Raw genomic sequence first — 22171 nt, forward strand, 5'->3', positions numbered from 1 at the left:
CAGTCCATCTTTCTCTTTGGCAGAAAGATACAACTCTCCATCTTTGTAGATCTTGCAGTTCTGATCATCATAGGACAGTTTTAGTCCCTTCTTGGCAATCTGCGAAACGCTGAGCAGATTAAACTTCAACTCTGGAACCAAATAAACATTGTCTATAGTCAAGTTCAGACTTTTAAGATACACAGTCCCAATTCCGGTCGCTTCCAGCTTTTGACCGTTGGCTAGTTGCACAGCGAAGCTTTGCTTCTCAAACGTAGAAAATAGTCCTCTGTGTCGACACATATGCTGCGTGCATCCGGTGTCTAGGATAAAGAAGTTTCCCACCTCTGGTGTGGCTTTTAGCGACATCAAAGCCTTTGCAGTCTTTGCCTTTGGCTTGGTGTGACCTTTGTCTGACGCCTCAGACTTTGTGGAGCTTCCCTTGGCTCCTCTGTTCTTACGTGGCTTCTTGCAGTACCGCTGAAGATGCCCAGTCTGGTCACAATTGTAGCATCGGACAACGTTTAAAGCTTCAGCGCTTTCTCCAGTAGCAACAGCAGTAGGGGCGTTAGAACTCCGTTCTTTGCTCCCCCTGTCCTTCACTTCCAGGGCGGCAAGTCTGTCATGTTCATTCAACACGACGGCAAAGACCCTCTCCGAAGTGAGATCCGCTGCTGGGAGAGACCCCAGCTGACTGGCAACCGTTTTGTAAGTCCTATTCAGGCTGTTGATCACCATGAAGCAAAACACTTCCTCCTGCAGACGGAAATTGCATTCCACCATCTGTTGACGCAGAAATTTCATTTCCGTCAGGTGCGCTTGAACATCTCCATCAGGCGCAAGCCTCAGGTTGGTCAGCTTCTCAAAATACAGCAACGCTGAAGAACCTGCATCTCTCTGATGTGTCCTTCTCAGCGTGTCCCAAACATCTTTCGCGTGCAGTAAATCTTGTATGTGGATCAACTGCGAATCTGACACGCACAGAATTATAGCAGTTCTGGCCTTCACATTCTGTGACTCCCAAGCACGTGTTGGTGCTGCTGGAATGGGGTTCTCAATCACCCCAAACAGTCTCTGATTCTGCAGCAGGGCCTTCATCTTAATAGACCAAGATGCATAATTGGCACTGGTCAGGAGGTCTGGAGTAGGCAGGCCTCCCCCCTTCTTGGCATCCATTTTGAGTCCTTGCATTGACTCTCAAACACAAGCCTCTAAAATCCAATAGCTGGCTTGTTTACACTCTGTGCACCTGGCAGCTCTCAACGCTGGCTGCGTTGGAATTTTCCAAGAGCTCTTCAGACTGTGTAGTCAAAACATTCCATTTTAACTTTCACTTCTCCTCTCTGAGGCATGGCCTTCGTTGAAGGGCGTCGCTTAGCAACAGTGCATTCCATCCCTTGGACAGGAAACCACAGGAATGTTTGGAATGCGGTTTCTCTTTTGACTGGAGCTGTTTTACCCAAACGCTGCTCCCCGTGAAGCAGAGAATAACTCAATCTGCATTCACTCTTCTAAGCCCGAAAAACTCATACCTGGGCTCCGTTGCTTGGCTTTCAGATTCTTCTGGTCAGCTTCTGGCTGCAGAGGATCAGCTTTCTCACCTCAGGCTTCCATGGAGGCCACTTCTTGATGCAGAGGTCGATGAAAACAGCAACCGGCGTCTGCTACCACTGTTGGAATTCAAGCCCGTCTCAGAGGTATGTGCCTATCTGTTCAGGCACCGGCTGAATTCCTTAGACCTCCCTCCGGCGACTCCCGGCAGGATAAAACACACGCGAGGTCCGTTCCGGCGATTTTCCTCAGGCTGTGAGGAAAACACACCAACTGCTCCTCTCTCCCCTTTGGTGTCCCCAGGGAGGGGAAAGAAGCAGACAGAAATCTATTTACATCTTTTATTCCTGTCTTTTTCTTCAGTACAGAGAAAACATGTCTGTGTCTGCACTCATCAGCAGTTAGAATAAAACTCCACCCATGTACTTCCAGCACAGGTCATATGACAAAACCACTGAGCTAACATCCGGTGCTCAGTACAGAATGGACTGCCCCTTTGTTCCCATGGCAACAGTCACAAACTTCCTGTTTGGCTTTCCAGCCACAAGCAGCAGTCTTGGCTGCTATAGCCTTTGCTTGCTGCCGCATTGCTGCTTTAGAATAACATCATCATCATCAGCAGCATCATCATAAGACCTCATGCTGGTTCACAAGATAAAATCTGGGACAAAGTCCCTCCTGCACGAAGAAGCTATCTTAGATGGGCTTTGCATTTTATAACATTGAGGGTCATAGTGTGAGAATTCCTCAGAGAATTCCACCACACCAGTCACCAGCCTTCCCAGACAGCAGGAAATATCAGAAGATGTCATTGATAAGAAGCAAGCCTACCAAGACATGAACATACAGTATGTATTTTCATATTTGTTAGTTAATATCCCACAATTTTTTGGGCTGGGGGGCAGAGATAGGCTAATTTGAATGCATGCTGAAGTATGCATGAGTTTCTACGAGGTGAGACGTAGTGATTACAGCAAGATACTTTATTGAGCAAGCAGAACAGAGCAACAGGGGCAAAGCAACTAATAATGTACATATTTCTGAAGGCCTGGGCTACTCACACTCTCAACGTGATTGGCTGTCTAAAACCCCAAGCTGCGAATTGTAACTCAGAGCTTAAGAGCCAATGCCAGCAACCCAAACCCTGACAATGCTACATGACAGAACAGAGAGGCACAGAATCCTAGTCCGGACCACTGAGTACATAACACATACCGTATTTTTCGCTCTATAAGGCGCACCAGACCACAAGACACAACTAGTTTTTGGAGGAGGAAAAGAAAAAAAATATTCTGAATCTCAGAAACCAGAACAGCAAGAGGGATCGCTGCACAGTGAAAGCAGCAATCCCTCTTGCTGTTCTGGCTTCTGGGATAGCTGCGCAGCCTGCATTTGCTCCATAAGAAGCACACACATTTCCCCTTACTTTTTAGGAGGGAAAAAGTGAGTCTTATAGAGCAAAAAATACGGTACTTTCTGTAAACTGCTTGGTTTTTTATGATTAAGCAGTATATAAATCCTGCTTAATATATAAAATCAGAGAAAACAACTCAGTACTTACTGAAAAGGAGAACTTCTAGCAGCTCTACAGGGGTCCAACACACTTTGTAAATTGTATACAAATTTGAGCATGCCCCACTGGACAGTTTGTTCCAAGCGAGTTAGATAAATTGCTCTGAATGTTGAGAATGCTTATTTTAAACGGTGCAAGAGTCTGCTCCGAACAAATTGTATAATAAATATGTCAGCACTGATAAATTACAGTGTTTGTGTGTATTTTGCTTAGCATGTAGCGCTTAACTCCCATCCCCTTGGATCATCCTCAACATGGGATGCTGCTGTTCTTAAGGATGGGGGCAAAGAATATTTGAAAATCATTCACATGCTACAGTAAGTAACCACCAGCTTAATCCCAAATTAATGAGCCGTATCTGTGCCTGATGTTTGAAAGAGCAGAAACAAAATTGTATTTTGATGTTGGGAAAACCATATCATTGCAGCTAGATAATCCTTAGAAAGTCTCAAGATTTTTTGATTTTTTTTTAAATTCACTGTTATCAGTAATTGTTATTGGCTTTTATCCGAATGTATTACGCATACCTGAAATGTTATTACAATTAAACAGTGTTTAAAACAGTGGCTGCTTTTTGTGATCTATTCTTGCTTGGCCAGTTTAGCACAGGTGTGGCAAGTTACAAGACTCATTGTGAATCACTGAAGCCAAAAGCTGACCATCTTTATTTTAATAAGGGGGAAATGAACCGGGATGGGGAACCAAAGCCTCAAAGCAAATCCTTAAATTGTTTCTGCACGCAGAACTAAAATTCTCTGGTTTTTGCATTCAGCACCCAGTACTGCATCCCACCCAACAAGAGTGATTTTGTCAAGGACACAGAGGACCCCCAGACCAACATTTCCTTTAGCAATACAGATGTGGTGCTCTCCAGATGTTGTTGTACAATTGCCATCACCCCTGAATATTGGCCATGCTCGCTGGGGATGGTGAGAGTCACGACCCAGAATATATGGATGGCACCTAGGGGACTGGCTGGATGGGAAAGAGTTGTGGGTGCCACCCGCCCAAGAACCCCCCAGGGATGACACAGAGGAAGAAGACTTCCTCTGTGGTGGGACACAGAGGACCAGTCTGGGGAAGGGACAAGCTGGGAGGTGATAGAAGCAGGAGGTTTGAGTGAACATGGGGGGAGGGGTGGGGTCAGAAGGAGAAAGCCATTCTAGGACAGGGATGAGTGCCAAGGATCGCAGTGTGAGGACAGAGCGGAGCCAGACACTGCTTCAGCAGCTGGACAGCTCCCCTTCACTGAGCTCTCCTCCTCTACTGACAGACAACCAAATCACGAGGAGCCTTGCACATCACTGAGACAGAACCAGAGGGAGATCCTTTCCCCTTGTAAGAGTCTACGGCTGCTTGGGAGAGGGCTAGAGTGAGGAGGAGGGTCCAAACGTCAGCAATGTCTTCAACTAGGGCAGATTAGCCTAGATAAACTCCACTGTGTTTTTTTATTTTTGTGAATAAAAGCTGATTGCAATTTGCGTCTTGAGTTCTTTTCCTGATCTGTGGATGAATCTGCGTTCCTAACACAACCCCAGTCTAAACTTTCGACAACCAGTAGGCACGGAGAGTGTTAGAATTTAGAAGCCAAATGAGAACTTGGCTGTTCCTAACTGTTTATTTGTTTTTGATTTGTTTTGTTTTGTGGGTTAAGTGAGCTTATGGAATTTTATTGTTATTTGCTCAGAGATGCACTAAATAAACAACCACCTGGAAAGGGCCACTACTTGTTTCCTAGTAACACACATTCCATCATTACACAACTGAATCACGGTTGTATAAGCATACCTTTGAAAAGGAAGCATGAATCATGCATCGCAAGGTGTAGGTTGTTAACGGCAAATAGCCAGGTTGAAGTCAGCAGAAAGCTGTTTGTGATACCTTTAATTCTGGCAGAGAGTGGGGGGAAGGACCACGCTTTTCTTTTGGATGCTGAGAGTGGGAGAGATGGGTAGCTTAATCACAGCACTTTAAAGAAGGAAGTAGGTTTGTGATCTGTTTTGCTCCTGCTGGCTTTCTTTCTCTGGACCGGTGTTTTCCTCTAGTGTACAACTTTTTATATTCAACCCAGGGTCCAACCGTGAGATCTGATAATATTTTTAAGACTTTAAAATGAAGGCTTTAAGTTTCTGAAATGATGGGTTTGAATCTGAATAGGATGCGTTCCAAAGGGCTTTTATCATCAACCATAATCTTCTCTTTTTTTGTAATAATATTTTCTTCTTTTTCCCCGTATAGGAAGTTACATTTGTTACTCAACAATTATATTCCAGTTCAACAAAACTAGTGACGCCCCGCTCACCCAACATCAAATTACAAACAACTAAGGTTTAAGGTTTCGTCTTATCTAATTTCATCCTCTCTAACATGTTTCTTAATATATTCTGCTGTTTCCTTACACTTGAAACCCTGCTGTGGTCTTCGCATATGGGAAATATCAACCATAATCTTCTAACAGCAAAGGGAGGAGGAGGAATGAGAGAGCTAGAAAGTAAGAGAACCAGGAAAGATGCATGTCTCACTAGCAGCAAAGGCACAGCCCAGGTCACTTCCCCTAACCATGCCCATTGCACAATGGTAAAATTCTCATTCATTGCTCTGTCTATTCTTTCCTCTACCCCCTGCCCACCTCTGGAATGTGTCACCTGGAAGGTTACCTTACCCAGAAAGCAATGCAGTCCTTGGGCTGAAAGACATTCCCCACCCCTGCTTGAGAATAGCCACACTCCCATGTCATTGATGCATTGTTTCAATAACCGAAAACTTTGTTGCTGAGGCATACCAGTGTGGAGTTCAGGAGGATTGTTTTGTATTGACGTGACAGAAAAGGAAGAAAGGAAGGGGGGGGGGGACAAACAGCACAGCCTGCTTTCTTTCTGTCATGTTTACACGGGTTCTTTCATAAATGTGCTCTGTTCTGTTTCATAAAATTATAGGTGATGTTGGTCTGGCACGAAAAACCCATGTTGCTGTGTTTCTTTCCTAAATGATTGCAGACTGACTGCTTAATGATAACGTACAAGGTTTGGGAATCAAGACAACTAGTCAGTAGCTTTCTGTGTGCTCTCCTTTTTTTTCTCCTTTTCGTGGGTGAGAATAACAGTTGCCTGCCTCCAGTCTCTCAGAATCCCTTTAGTACCCTGAGATGCAATTTGCCTTGCCCCCAAAATTCATTTAGAGTGGTTAGGCACTCTTCTATCACCTTTTTACCTATGTTACCTCACTACCTTTCAACACCAACCTCCATTTTCCACCCAAAACAAGCCTGCACCAAAATTCCCATTTAAATGCTTAGTGGTAAATCTACATTTCTCTCTCTCAAAATACAGCTTTCTAAATATATTTGTCTTCAAAATATGTATTTCTAAACATATCTCCTCTCAAAACAGTGGATAACTGAATCCCAAACCTTCATTGGTCTTGGAGATGTGGATCAAGTCAGTTCATACTGGAATTTCTCAATTTTTTTCCTCAACTCTATAACTCTGGAAGCAGCTAGAGTCTTTCTGGCTGTGGTGTCATAATGTGTGTGTCTCCTGGACAAATCAGGTTGACCTGTCTTGCTTTACTGCTTACATATTATAAAGACTTAAGTGGTTTCAAAATCCTTTTAAATTAATAAAATTAAATGTTCTAGGGTCAACCCCCCACCCCTGACCTCAACAGAAGTTAGAAGTTTCAAAGAGCTTACGATCCTTGAATGGTACAAAACAAAGCCTAACCGGTTAAATTTCTGTTATGTCTGTTGGCCAACCAGTCTTTCATTAGATGTATTGGGGGATAAAATTCAAGAATGGTTGACTGGGGAACTAATCAAGGGGAACTAATGCTTGGCAGAAGGTCCACTGACAAGTAGGAACCACTCTGTGTTTTTTAAGTGCAATACCAATCAGAGCAAATGACACATGTTCAATAAAGGGAAAGGGTAAAAAGGAACGGTAATAATAATAATAATAATAAATTTTGTTTATATCCCGCCCTCCCTCCCCAGCCAAAGCCGGGCTCAGGGCGGCTAACAAAAATAAAACAGTACAAAAGTACAGTACAAACAACACTCTAAAATCATTCATTGTAAAATTGATTCAAATCAAGCCACTGGCAACCATTGTGCCAGAGCTCCACGAAGATTGCCGAGGGAGGGAGTCAGGCTGTGCCCTGGCCAAAGGCCTGGTGGAACAGCTCTGTCTTGCAGGCCCTGCGGAAAGATGTCAAGTCCCGCAGGGCCCTAGTCTCTAGTGACAGAGCCTTCCACTAGATTGGAGCCACAGCCGAAAAAGCCCTGGCTCTAGTTGAGGCCAGCCTAACTTCTCTGTGGCCTGGCACCTTCAAGATGTTTTTATTTGAAGACCGTAAGTTTCTCTGTGGGGCATACCAGGAGAGGCGGTCCCGTAGGTACAAGGGTCCTAGGCCGTATAGGGCTTTAAAGGTTAAAACCTTTAAAGGTAGAAAAAGCAAATGCCAGATTTTGAGAATGAACACTTCTAGCTGAAATTCTATTGGCGTAGATTCAGGAGAGAGGGCTGCCCAAGTTGTTGGGGCTTTGTCTCCTACAAGTGTCTGGCTGTATCTATTTGTATCCTGGTAAATAAAAGCAAGTCTTATATTTTAAACCTCCAGTGCTTTTTACTGCAAAGGAAACTAAATACTGATACCTGTGGACATTCTCTTTGCTCAGGGAAGTGAAGAGCATGTAATGATTCCATATGGAAAGTGAAGCATTAACAGACCCTTGTTGCTCAGTTTGAATGCTAAGCTAGGGAGAGAAAGGGGGATATTATACCAGGGCATCATTTACGAGATGTTGCAACTTTAAAACCATCTAGGAATAGCCACCATCTCAGCCAAAGGCTTTCCCCCCTCATGTTGACAACAGGAATGTGAGGAGACTCACATTGTGTCAGGTGTCATTGTTTCTGAGCCTCAGCTTGACATGATGGAATGGGGGGGATTTAATAACATCTGCATGAGAAACGAATGGCTGAAGGCCTGGCGCTGGCAGAAAATGCTGCTGCGGTAAGATATGCAAAGAGCAACAGCCCCACTGAGACAAACCCATTGCAACCTTTCTGAGCTGGCCAGAGGAAGGCTTGGCAGTGACATCTTGGAGAAGGCTGCTTGCTGCTGAGGCTCCGGTTCATACTAAAGCGACAGCACAAAGGTTGAGGGCATCTAACAATAAAGAGTTCCAGACAGTAAAGAGATCACTTTGTGCTCTTTGGAACAAAATGTTGCTCTGCGTTGGAAAGAGTCCCATTGGATTCCACTGGCTCCTGCTCGATGGAAGCCATGGCAACAAAGGAAGCAGTTTGCCCTTAGGATTTCAAGGGTTTGGACTAACCGTAAAAGTTATCCTCATTTGGAAATGAATGCCTTCTGATGTGGGTGGGGACAAGATGAGAGCGGAAAGAAATCTGTGTGCAATGTCTTCAGCCACCGAATACTTGTCTCCATCTAGAAGTATTTCCCAATACATAGTGGAACCTCGGTTTTCAAGCGTCTCAGAAGCCGAACAATTTGGAACGCAAACACTGAAAACCCGGAAGTAATTGCTTCCATTTTCAAATGCACCTCGGAAGCCGCACGGCTTCTGAGGCGCGTTTCTCCATTTTTTCAATGGATTTTGCAGACCGCCGATTGATTCTCAGTTTTCGAACGTTTTGGAAGTTGAACAGTCTTCCGGAAAGGATTAGGTTTGAGAACCAAGGTTCCACTGTACATAGTATTGTGAGTTGGGGGGCAGGCGGGGCTGTATGTCTGAGTTTTCCAAAGCAACTACTCCATTCCCAACTTAAGAATGGAAAGTGAAATACAACAAAAGAGGTTTAAGGATGCTCTTAAGGCAAATCTTTAAAAATGCCGTATAAGGATGGAAAATTGGGAAACACTAGCCTGTAAGCCCTCCAACTGGAGCGCTTTACCAAAGGTGTCATGGACTTTGAAGAAGCATGAACTCAGGATGAAAGGGAGAAACAAGCTAAGAGGAAGGCACGTTTGGCAAATCCTCACTGTGATCAACCCGGAAACCTATGTCCCCACTGTGAAAGGACATGTGGATCCAGAATTGGCCTCCACAGTCACTTACGGACACACTGTTAAGACCGTGTTCATGGAAGACAATCTTACTCAGCCACGAGTGATCGCCAAAGATGATGCCTGAGTCCTTTCTAATTCCTGGCTGCATGTGCTGGAATGGCTAGGCAAGTTTCTTGGCAACAGCCTAAGCATTGGTCGTTAAGGTAACAATGTAAGTGGCTCTATGACAGAGGACAATGGGTGGGTCTCCATCCCACAACTGTCTGTTAGAAAGACAAAAGCCAGAGTTGAGGTTTGTAAGCTAGGAGATGGAGACTGCAGGCTGGGCAACTGAGAGATAGAGCCATGTCTGATTTCTGGTGGAATCCAAGGCTGTGGCTATTGGGATAAGTAAGACTCTCCTGGGGTTTTAATTCTTTGAACCCCTCCATCACAGGCTCAGGTTGAATATGTGTGTAAATAAACTGCCAAGAGGAAGAGGGACAAACACTGAAAGGCATCTTGAAAAAATAGCTCAGGCTGCTGAGAATGGGTTGATGGGTGCTTGATCCTGTTGAAAATAATTCTGAAGAGTTCCTATGTTACTGAAGTACTATACTGCAATACAAAGAGACAAAGTGGAGTATTACGTCTGGCCTGCTTCCAAATACATTTTGATTGAGTGGTTCAAGAGGGCTTCAAAATGAATTATGGGGCCATTTCTTTAAATAAAACAGATATAATTACATGTTTCCTTAAAAGATATGAGACATAGCAAGAGTATGGGACAATTCAGTATTGGGAGGGCAAAAATCAAAAGGACGGAAGAAGGATAACAAACAAAGGAGGAACAGAAAGACAAAGCAACCTGAAGCACTATGTTCTTCAGCCATAAAACTATCCATAGCTGCCCAATCATTAAAGCAAAAGCGTGTGCATGTAACTAGAATATATTTGTGGTTCCTATGCATAGTATGACTTTTTGTTAGGCAGCCAATGTTATATTAGGGTCGTTGTTCTGTCCTTGATAATGCTCATTTTCTGCTGAGGTTAAATCAATTTAGACACCATCTAGTCTTACATTGTAATTATTATTTTTCTATCAGTTAGAATCAGCTGCCAATTTATGGCATCTAGTGACATGCATTAGAAACCAAACTGATAGCAACAAACAGTCCTGAACAGGAAGATCTTGGTGTGTATTCCCTACTCAGGAGATGGGGCTGATTACAAGGGAAGCACATTTTCTCAAGCCCAAATTCAAACCCTGCTTCGGCTCAGTCTTCCATGGGCAGTGAATGGATTAGTTCTCCCCCCATCCCACTTTCCTTACAAAAACCGAATGGTGTATTAAGGAGAAAGGTTATTCATGTTAGCTCCCAAAATTCAATTGTCTTTTCATTACAGGCATTTTATTAAATATGCTATGGTCTGATGATGTGCGTACAGATGAATATATATGAGAAAATGAGAACAGAAAGTAGAACAGTAGAGTTGGAAGGGACCACAAGGGCCATCTAGGCCAACCCCCTGGAATGCAAAAAACCTCTGCCCCATGTGGGCCTCAAACCCACTACCCTGAGATTATGAGTCTCATGCTCTACCAACTGAGCTATCCAGCAGCTAGAGAAGAGAACAGGAACTGCTGGGTTACACCATCTAGGCTAGGGATGGGAAGCTGTTACTCTCCAGATGTTGCTAGACTTACAGCTTCTGTCTTCTTCTTTGGCGATCACTCGTAGCTGAGTAAGACTGTCTTCCATAAACACGGTTTTAACAATGAGTCCATAAGTGACTGTGGAGGCCAATTCTGGACCCACATGTCCTTCCACAGTGGGGACATTGGCTCCTGGGCGAGAGTTGATAATGGTGTGGATTTGCCAAGTGTGCCTTCCTCTTAGCATGTTTCTCCCTTGCGTTATAAGTTTGAGTGTCTTCAAAGTCCATGACACCTTTGGTAAAGGCTGTTCTCCAACTGGAGCACTCACAGGCCAGTGTTTCCCAGTTGTCAGTGTTTATACTACATTTTTAGCTTTGCCTTGAGACAGTCTTTAAACCTCTTTTGTTGACCACCAGCATTACACTTTCCATTTTTAAGTTCAGTATAGAGTAGTTGCTTTAGAAAATGATAATCAGGCATCTGCACAACATGACCAGTGCAACGAAGTTAATGTTGAAGAATCATTGCTTCAACACTGGTGATCTTTGCTTCATCCAGTACACTGATATTAGTTCACCTGTCTTCCAAAGTGATGTGTAAGATTTTTCGGAGACACCGTTGATGGAATCTTTTGAGGAGTTGGAGATGGCGTTTGTAAGTGGTCCATGTTTCACAAGCATACAGTAAGGGTGGTAGTGCAATAGCTCTGTAAACAAGCATTTTGGTTTCCCTGCAAATGTCCGGGTCCTCACTCTGTACTTCAATCGGAAGAAAGCTGCACTTGTAGAGCTCAGGCAATGCTGGATTTCGGCATCAATGTTGACCCTTGTAGGAAGATAGGTAGGTAGGAGAAGTGATTGACATTTTCCAATGTTACACCATTGAGTTGGATTTGTGGTGCTGCAGAGGGGTTGTTTTGTACTTGTTGGTGCAGCACTTTGGTTTTTTGGATGTTGAGCGACAGGCCAAGCTTTTCATAAGCTTCTGCGAATATATTTAGGATGGTTTGGAGGTCATCCTCTGAGAGTGCACACACTACGTTGTCATCAGCATACTGAAGCTCTATGACGGAAGTTACAGTAACCTTACTCTTTGCTTTCAGCCTGCTCAGATTGAAGAGCTTTCCATCTGTTCAATACATGATTTCTACTCTGGTGGGGAGTTTCCCTTCGACAAAGTGTAGGATCATGGCAATGAAAATAATGAACAGAGTTGGGGCAATAACACAACCCTGTTTAACACCTGATCCCACTGTGAATGGTTCACTTTGAGAGCCATTGTTATCTGTGATTGTTGCTGTCATATTATCAGGGAGGAGCCAAATGATGTTTACAAATTTATCTGGGCAGCCAATTTTCAGAAGGACAGTCCACAGTGCATTACGATTTACAGTGTCGAAAGCCTTACTCACTCAGGTTGATAAACACCATATACAGAGGTTGGTTTGGCTCTCTGCATTTTTCCTGAAGCTGTCGAGTGGTGAAAATCATGTCCACTGTCCCCCTAGAAGGCCAAAAACCATTTTGGGATTCAGGAAGGGTCACCTCGGATATTGTTAAGAGACGGTTTGCTAAGATCCTTGCAAGAATTTTGCAGGCTGCATCTAATAGAGAGATGCCTCAATAGTTTCCGCAATCAGTTCTGTCACCTTTTAAAAAGAGATTGATAATTTTGGCATCCCTAAAGTCTGCTGGGATCGCTTCTCTTTCCCAGATTTTTTTGATGAGCTTGTGAAGTTGTTGTGTAAGTTCAATTCCACCCACTTTGAAGATTTCAGCAGGTATTCCATCAGGTCCACTGGCTTCGTTGTTTTTCATTTGGTTAATAGCTGTACACAACTCTCCCAGATTTGGAGATACTGCAAGCTCATCTCTAACTTGTTTTTGCGAAAATTGTGAGAGGACCTCAGCAGCTACGGGGGAGTTGTGGTGAAGGAGATGTTGGTAGTGTTCTTTCCAGCACAGTGCAATAGCTTCATTATCTTTTAGAAGTGTGGTACCATCTGCTGAGCGTAGGGGGCATATGCCATGATTTATTGGCCCATAGATGGTCTTTGTGGCTTTAAAGAAACTCTGTGCATCATGAGTGTTGGCTAAGTGCTGGATCTCTTGAGCTTTTTTCATTTACCAGGTATTTTTTAGTTCTCTCGTTCTTCTTCGAACCTCAGCCTTAGCGTTGGCATAGGTTTTTTTCTTAGTGGCAGTTTCTATCTCTTTGCCAGATCTGAAAGGCCTTCATTTTCTTGTCAATCATGCGTTCAATCTCACTGTCATTCACCCAAGGTGGTAAAGTCAAAGGGAAGGAGCTAGACACAGAATGATCCAAGAAGTCCTCAACGGCACAACAGGCGGATGATAACAAGCCGTATGTTACAACGGCTGTGAAGGCGGACGAAGGCTGCAGCTGATAGGATCTACCGGTTTGTTGTCACTACTCATGCCATCGGAACAGAGCCCTACTGTGAAGACAGCTCCTGTAACCTCTGCTGATAACACTGACTGGGACTAATGGGAATTGGAAGTCCAACAATGCCCGGAGGACCACAGGGTCATCATCCCTGATCTAGGCCAAAATCCTGCCTCCAACATTCTGTGCACTCACAAGCTGGTCAGACAGGTGATCCCCTTTCTCTGTTGTGTGTTCCCAGGTGCCTCTGTAGGAAGCACCATTTAGCTATACAGTCAAACCTTGGTTCTCAAACGGCTCCAATTTTGAATGTTTTGGCTCCCAAATGCCAAAAACCCAGAAGTAACTGCTCCAGTTTTCGAACAATTTTTGGAAGCTGAATGTGCCACGTCGCTTCCGTTTTGAGTTTCCCTGTTGTATTGAAGCTTCCACTTTCAGTTTTTGGTTGCCAAGCGTTTTGGAAATCAAACGGTCTTCCGGATTGGATTGCGTTCAACAACCGAGGTTTGGCTGTATCTACAAGCTGCTCTAGCTTTTAAAATTATGGCTTGTTTAGTTGGCAGTACAGCTACTAAACTAGACATATATTGTACACGGGGATGTAAAAGAAGGGAATGCAGGTATTTAGGTGTTGTTTCAAACACTACTAAAATCCAGTTTGTTCATTGTGTCCACGTTCATCCGTATAATAATTTTGCACTCTTGTAAGAAGCTCTGCTCCTATTCCTGGGCAAATGGCTAGATTTTAAAAAGGGGTCTGAAAGGGACATGAGGGGGATTTGGTGCCAAGAAGATGTCTCTAGGTCACTCGGCACATTCGCTGCACAATTCCTGAAACTTTCTGCACGGCCGTTTCTGCTTTTTATTTATTTACTACCTACACACCTGCATTTTCGCCGCTTTCCATAAAACATGAAAATACGGTATAAAACAATAAAAATGATGAATTGACTAAAAGGCTCTGAAACACAATCCTGTACATGTAAACATAGGAAGCAGCCTTAAACTGACACAGACCATCGCTCTATCTACCATCGTTTGTCAGGGAGACATTGCCTGGGATCTTTTGTATGCAAGGCAGATGCTCTGCCACTTAGCTTTGTGAATTGTGTCGGGGAGCCCTCTGCATGAAGAGTTTATAGTAGGCACCACTTGCTTGGCTTCTCTACCAAAACTATCAAAGTCTCTGGTAGAACCCCCTGGAAGGATTATTCATCAGAATATCCAAAGCCATCTCAATCCCAAACCCAGGTCGAAATCCAGATGAAATGGATTGCATGCATAGAGTTTGGATTTTAATCTCCTCCATTTTCTATATTGATGTGTGTGGTCCCGCCCACCCCACCCCCCACTCCCTGCCATCCCAATAGGCTATGATTCTAGAATTAACCCTGGCTGGGAAAAATATGAATCTTTGCAAGAGAGAGGGTTCAGCTCTCCTCATCCATGTCTCTGCTTTTCAGACTCTATACACAGTTGGAGAAGGCCTCAAATGAATCTTCTACCCTCACTTGTAGTTTGATTTGCCACTATCTATCTGTCTGTCTGTCTGTCTGTCTGTCTCTCTCTCTCTCTCTCTCTCTCTCTCTCTCTCTCACACACACACACACACACACACACACATATACACGGATCCCTACTTAGTCTATCTCATTTCCAGAAAAGATAACTCTTTGTGTTTGTGCATTTAGTTGCTTTTGTACCCAAGGCTCAGAAAAGCAGTCTCTTATGAAGTTAACCTAGCCTTTGAAGTAAAGGTTTTACAAATTACAATGACTGTTCGGATTTTGTTTTAATTTCATCTGCTTTGAAGTCAGGTCCTTTTGCTGTTTCCCATTTTTTGGCATCAGATATACACCGACATATGGTTAGGTAATATCTTCTATAATAATTCATTTCACAGTTTACATTGCTAACCACGGTCTGTGTCCAAAAGGGATTAATTCCACACACACCGCACACAGTGTTTTCTACAATCAGACATTGTGGTTTTTCTCTCTAGAACTCATGAGAATGTTCACTTTAAATTATTCAGAGCTAGATTAATATGTATGTCTAGAAGGAACTCCTACAATGCTGGGGTGAGTTTGAGAGAAGGTAGATGCAAAGATGACTTGTTAAAGTAAGTAAGTAAATGCATCTGGCTTCTCTTTTTAATATAAAAAATAAATAAGTCACAATGTATAAACACAGTATCTAAACACAGTTTTCTCAGGCTAGAATTAGTGGTCAAAATAAAATGAAATTGCTAAAATTCCATTCATGATACAGCTTAAATTCCTGTTCTGCAGTGTTCAGTGGACATTTTCACAAGAGTCAGTAAGGATAGTCTTTCATCCACTTTTGTAAATAAAACGAAACAGCTATATTAATACGAACTTACATTCAAACGACTTTTTTTGCTTAAAAAACTCTCTGCTTTTCCTCTGTTGCTTTCATGAGATTCAGAAATCTCACGCTCAAAAAGTACTTTTAGCACTACTCGTAAAGAAACATCCTGCACTTGAGATTTCTGAATGAGTAGTTTCTAGAACAAAATCAAAGCAGAAAATCTGTGAAAAATCTAAGGGGTATGCAAGAACTTCCCTTATTCTTTTCACTCTTCCATTTGTTTTAATTATTAAACTCTCCATTAAGTTTGCTATACATCCGATGAAATAACATGCACACATATTTGTGGCCCTAGAACCAGGAACCTACACAGGCCTTAGGCTGAGATATCTTGAATTATGCATTCTCAGACCTCTATCACTTTGCAAGAACTGCAGGAAAAATCTGAGGCATGCTAGAGCTTAGCTAGGAACTATTTATGTCAAAACTTCTGGAAGATCTCGAGAAAAGCTTAGACTAGGACAAACATGCCATCACACACCACCCCAATCTCCCAGCGGTGTGAGATTCCAGAGGTACCAGGCATGCTTATCAAGGTCTGTGTTTCCTTTGGACAATGAGGCACAGCAAAGACTGTAGTGTCTTTATGATGTATGGCTTATTTACACATATATACAACCTGGGCTTACTGTGGATGGATTCAAAACATTACACTCAGAGCGGGTTCCGTCTCTCTCACAGCTGCAGTACTGGATCCAAACTGCCAACCCCCATGGTACTTTGACTCTCCTTTGTCCAGCTCACAAACTGCTTGCAAAACCCCACCACCACTATTACATTAGCCCACTGCAGTTCTGAAAGTCCAGCTCCCACCTCTGCAATGTCTTTTGCTAGCAACCCAGAGCCCAGGGCTTGGCTCCACCACTCTGTGTCCAGCAGAGAAGCTTGCCTTGTTGATAGCCCATCACCTTGTCTAATCTCTTACTGATCCATCTCTTCAGGCTATTACTTCATCAGGAAGCTAGCCTGACTTTTAAAAAACAGGGCTTAAATTTAAAATGCTAAATTCAATGTCTGGCACCCCAGAATTAGGAGGAGAGTCCAGGAACCCCAATAACTTATAACACTATGTATTTACCTGCTTAGTTTGTGTGTCAGCCCAGCTCACTTCTGTTGAGTTGATGACAGTGATGATGTTGCAGCAAATGATTACTGCCTGAAAGCAGTGTTGTAAAATGGTTGAACCTCAGTAAGTGCTGGTAGGAAGCATTCGGCCACAATATAAAAAAAAATACAGTGAAGCAATCTCTTCAGAGCCCCTCTGATGCACAGAAGGGAACAGAAGTGTGTGACATTAGTCTCTGCAATGGTCAGGGAACATGAAGCTTCTGAAAAGGAAAATAAAAAAAATTCCTTCCAGTAGTACCTTAAAGACCAACTAAGTTAGTTCTTGGTATGAGCTTTCGTGTACATGCACACTTCTTCAGATACACTGAAACAGAAGTCACCAGACCTGCTTCTGAAAAGGCTAAGCCTAGTATAAAACTAGGAACCTGGTCTCCTGCCTTTGGGCAGCAAAAGACACAAGTACTTTCCTTATGCATGCCAGACTTCTGTCCTAAGACCCAGTAACCCAATCCCAGTGTGGAATTGTAAAAGCAATAAACAAATAATATCTATAGCTTTTTATATTTTATTGATATCATTTATACAGACCCACCAAGTGTCCCCATTTTCTAGGGACAGTCCCAGATTTACAGAAGCTGTCCTAGTTACTGTACTTGCTGGAAGAGTACTGTGTTTGGAAGAGTACTTGCTGGAAGAGTACTGTGTACTGGAAGAGTACTGTGTTTATGCTTATTTTGTAAATAAAAAGATCACAATAGCCAGAAATATGTTTTCTGTAGCAGTAAATGACATGGAACAGAGGCAGAGGGAAGGGGAATGCACAAAAAATAAGAAAAGAGAACAATATGATTCCCAACACATTTCAGGGAAACTCCTTTTCCTAAGGGGAAAGTTTCTTTTAAAAAAATCTCTGCTTAGGCCAGCCGTAGGCCACAATTTAGCTTCCCGGAACTCCAGGGTTTCTAAAGGCATCTGCAATAAAGGTGACAGTTCAGATAGGCCATAGGAGCAGCTTTCTCTGAAGCCAAATAAAATCAAGCTGCTCTAAACAGAAAGCTTGTTTCATTGTTCTAGCAAGCTGGCATACTCTGTAATGTTTTCTCTACCAGGCAGATGATTTGCAATTGGCTTGATCCGCATCAATGGAAATTACAAATAGTTTGCTGGAAAGCTGCAAGCCCTATTTGCATTCCTCTTGTTCGAAAGGCTGAAAACATACTGGCCATAACAAAATATTGCCTGGTGCACGGATTTAGCAGACAAATGTTGGTCTGGCAGCAAGCTGGGTACAGTGCTCTCTTTTCGTTTTGCATTATAATTGCTGAGGGCATAGTTGCAGAATCTGTGGGAGGAAGCAATGGCTGGCCTGGGAATATAATACATCATCATAGCAATAAGCAGAGTGTCCCTGCCCCCCCCCCCAAGCAGCTATTGCCTTGCTGAATCCAACTACGGTCTAGCTAGCCCAAAATTATTTTGGCAATAGCAGAGAGCCTAATGTACCTGGATGCTCACAAGCAGGATTTGAAGGGAAATGCCATCCCCTGCTCTTTGTCCTCAGCATCTAGTAATCAGAGGAACAGTACCTCTGAATATGGAAATGCCATACAGCTATCATAGTTGGGGGGGGGGTTTGAATATCAGTGCCTTTTTGGACCTCCTGAGTGTCTGTAGTTTTCATTTTGCTTTTCATTTGTATACCACCTTTCTATATTACTACAGTGGTACCTTCAGTTACGAAAGTAATTCGTTCCAGAGGTCCGTTCTTAACCCGAAACCGTTCTTAACCTGAGGCACGCTTTTGCTAATGGAGCCTCCCGCTGCCGCCAGTGCATGACTTCTGCTCGCATCAGGGGGCAAAGTTCGCTACCAGGAGCATCTACTTCTGGGTTAGTGGAGCTCGTTACACAAAGCGTTTGTAAGAAGGACAATATGTAACCCGAGGTTCCACTCTATACACAGGGTGGTTTGCCGCAACAAACTACAGTCATACCTCGGGTTGAATTTACTTCAGGTTGAGCGTTTTCGGTTGCGCTCCGCGGCGACCGAAATGCACAGAAGCGGCGTATTGTGACACGCACAGACGCGGGTTGCATTCGCTTCAGGATGCAAACGGGGCTCCGGAACGGATCCTGTTCGTATCCAGAGGTACCACTGTATACAACAAAGAACACAAACCTGTTCCCAATACAAAAAAAGTAATGATAAAACATGACTTTAAAATGGAACAACTTATATCAAATAACATAATATTCAGTAATCTATTAGAATAGAATAGCACACAATAAAATTAATTCTAAGAACATCAGCAAAAATAACAATTAAACAGAAATTCACTCTTTACCATTACAACAAATAATTACTAAGCTATGATCAATAAAAATCACTGCAAGTCGCACAATGCATGTTATGCAAATGATGGCCACTCATCCTTCTCAGGTGAGTGGCAGCTGTGAACCTTCACCCCATCTGCTGTCCCCAGCAGCAGAAACCCATGTGTTGGCTGGCTGTTTAAGGGGATTCCTTGCACAGCAGAAATACTGAGTAGGACTCCTCACCAGAAAGTCAAAATAAAATGAGCCAATCAAAGGCCCCGCTGGAAGGGCAGTGCATGTAAAAGTCAGCTTGATCCTTGCCTATGTTCCTACTCCCCCAGTGGCAGTGTGGGTGACTGCAGAAGGGAAATTTTGTTGTTGTTGCTGCTGCTGTTGTAGCTTTATCTGGGCCTCACAGTTCTCAACAAAGCCTTTCTGTTACGGTGGCATGTTTCTATGTAGTCCTGTTCAGATCCCCAAAAAAGTGCTCCTGACCCTATCTTCCTCACATGAAGGTGTAAATAAACCTCTACATGTGGACTACTGTACAGTGGTACCTGGTTTACGAACATAATCCATTCCGGAAGCCCGTTCTTAAACCAAAACCGTTCTTAAACCGAGGCGCGCTTTCCCTAATGAGGCCTCCCGCCTCCGGTGCCCTTCCACCGCGGCAGCAGCAGGAGGCCTCATTAGCTAAAGTGGTGCTTCAGGATAAGAACAGTTTCAGGTTAAGAACGGATCTCCGGAACGAATTAAGTACTTAACCTGAGGTTCCACTGTAAATGTTTGGGCTCTTCTGCATGACTGGGAATGCTGTGTACAGTCAGGTTTACTGATTATGTGTACATAAAATCCATACACAGGCAGTGGTTCATACCTTTTGCTAAATGTGAAAATTTGTAGTGCAAGCAGCCGCCATGTTTTGAAGGTCTGAACAATAAACAAGCCTTCTGTTTCTCAAACAACAGATCCAAAAGTTTTCAAACAAGCAATTTCTCTCATTCTCTCTCTCCTGATATGGTTTTTGTTTTGTTTTTATTATTTATTAGTCAGCCCATAGCATGGTTCTCTTGCCAATGTGCAATGAAATAAATTTTAAAATTATAAAAGGAAAAAAAATACAAATAATATAATTCAAAACAACAACAACACCACACAACAATGGCAATAACTTCAGCGGGTCGACTCTAACTAATGTGGGATGCCACATAATAAAATTACCACACCATGATTTTAACAAGCCAGTTTGGAAGTTCCAATAGGTTGTTTCCACCCTTGTGCAACATTGGTGAAATTTCTTCCACCCCTTCCACTAGGGACTTAGAGTGCAAACGAACAAACAATTTAAAAGATAGAAAAGATTAAAATGTCAGAGGGAACAAGCAAAAATATAACTGCACTGTTCTAAATGCAAAAATAAGCCTCATCAGCAGAACAACCAATGAACAGATGCCCAGCAGAAACGTAAGATAAATAATCCAAACCCTCAGATATTAAATCTGAAAAGTAAGAGGTGTTCACTGATGATAAATAAATAAATTATAAATATAAATAAATAAATACCCACCACACAAAATCTGGAGTGCTAAAGTCGCTTCTGTCATTTTAACAAACCAATCTGTTCTGTGTTGACCAAGCGAGAAGCAGAGGAGCAAATGGCCTCTCCTACTGGAAAATGGGCCTGTGAATCTCTAATTCAAAATTCACATTTTGAGGGTAAAGAACTTCTTTTCTTTTCTTTTTGCTTCCAGGGCTGGCAGAGGAGATTCTGGTGCCTGAGGCGGGCAAGATGTGTCTCATCCTTTGCCAACCGTGTACAACCAGACTGGCAGTCGAATTGTCTCTCAGCGCAGGATGAGACAGGACAAGGTCATCCACCGTACCTGAGTGGCAGCTATGGGGCTGTGAAGCCAGCTGTGCTCCTTGGGGAGGGGGACTGACAGTTAAACTGCTGTGGCAATTGTTGCTCTGTAAACAGAACAGTGGTCAGCGGCCTTAACTACACTTCCCAGGATCCTCTGGGGGAAGGCAGGGTCCTCCACCCACCACCCACCCCAGGATCCCAGTTCTTTAGAGATAGCAAATCTGTGTATTAGTATTAGGTAGAAGGAACAATAATGCAGCTCCTTTGAGAAAAAGGAAAAAGTACCTTCCCCCATTTTCCAGACCTCAAGGCAGACTGGGAAATGAAGGCACAGTAATATTCTAGTTTTTTGGGCTCTGCACAGAGCAGGGGAAAAACTCCCTCTCTCCTTTGCAACCTCGTTCTGTTTAGTTATTGCAAAAAAAAAAACTTATTAACATAACTTCGTAAATAGCTTCCTAACCACATTCATTCAAAGCCCAAAGCATAGCCTACTGGGACGTGAGTAAAATACCTCTACATGTGCCTTGTGAACTTCAATAAAATACATGTTTGAGAGCTTTGTGGAGTTTTGTTTATGCTATCCAGATTGAGAGGAATCTCAGGATGGAACAGGCAGGGCTGTTTAAAACGGTATGACACCACTTTAAATGTACAGTGCACCTGAAGTGACTGCCTCATCCTGCATTTTGATAGACCATGGGTAGGCAAACGTAAGATCCAGGGGTGGGATCTGGCCCAATCGCCTTCTAAATCCGGCCCACAGACAGTCCAGGAATCAGCATGTTTTTACATGAGTAGAATGTGTCCTTTTATTTAAAATGCATCTCTGGGGGGCATAGGAATTCGTCCTCCCCCCCTTCAAAATATAGTCCGGCCCCCCACAAAGTCTGAGGGACAGTGAACTGGCCCCCTGCTGAAAATGTTTGTTGACCCCTGTGATAGACCCAGACCCTCCAAGTTTTCCAGGGACATCCCTGATTTAGAGCAGCCGTCCCGGTTTCTGATTTGATCCTGGAATGTCCCACTTTTCCTTAGGACGTCCCTTTTTTCACTGGAGAAATATTGGAGGGTATGGAGTTATCGGACCCCCAAGCCATGTGAAGGCAATACTGTATAGGGAAGCTTCTTTTTTTAAAGTTTTATTTATACTTTTCAAATTTTTACATTTCATCAATTTTACAATCAGCTTAACCTTTCAAAGTTTGACTTCCTCCCCCCCCCCCTTTTGCAGTTCCTTAAATTTATTTTTTAATATATTCTGCATATCCAAATTCATTTAATTTGCTTATTTAATTATCTACTTTAAATATATACTCTTATGAAGCTGCAACTTATTACAATCATCCTAC

The 22171-nt window shown here is 43.1% G+C and overlaps 1 long non-coding RNA gene across 3 annotated transcripts in view; it reads right to left on the bottom strand.

The window, feature by feature from the left end:
- Positions 1–9279, bottom strand: part of LOC309372463 — a 143849-nt gene extending 134570 nt beyond the window's left edge. The window contains exon 1 of one of the 3 annotated variants that reach the window (XR_014169498.1): positions 9227–9279. This is a non-coding gene — a long non-coding RNA (uncharacterized lncRNA). Of the gene's footprint in view, positions 1–6512; positions 6630–9185 lie in introns of those variants that run through there. The other 2 variants (XR_014169499.1, XR_014169500.1) reach the window with 2 other exon arrangements.
- Positions 9280–22171: the final 12892 nt, after the last annotated feature.

This window comes from Podarcis melisellensis, assembly GCF_964234715.1.
Source record: "Podarcis melisellensis genome assembly, chromosome: 6".
Lineage (NCBI taxonomy): Eukaryota > Metazoa > Chordata > Lepidosauria > Squamata > Lacertidae > Podarcis > Podarcis melisellensis.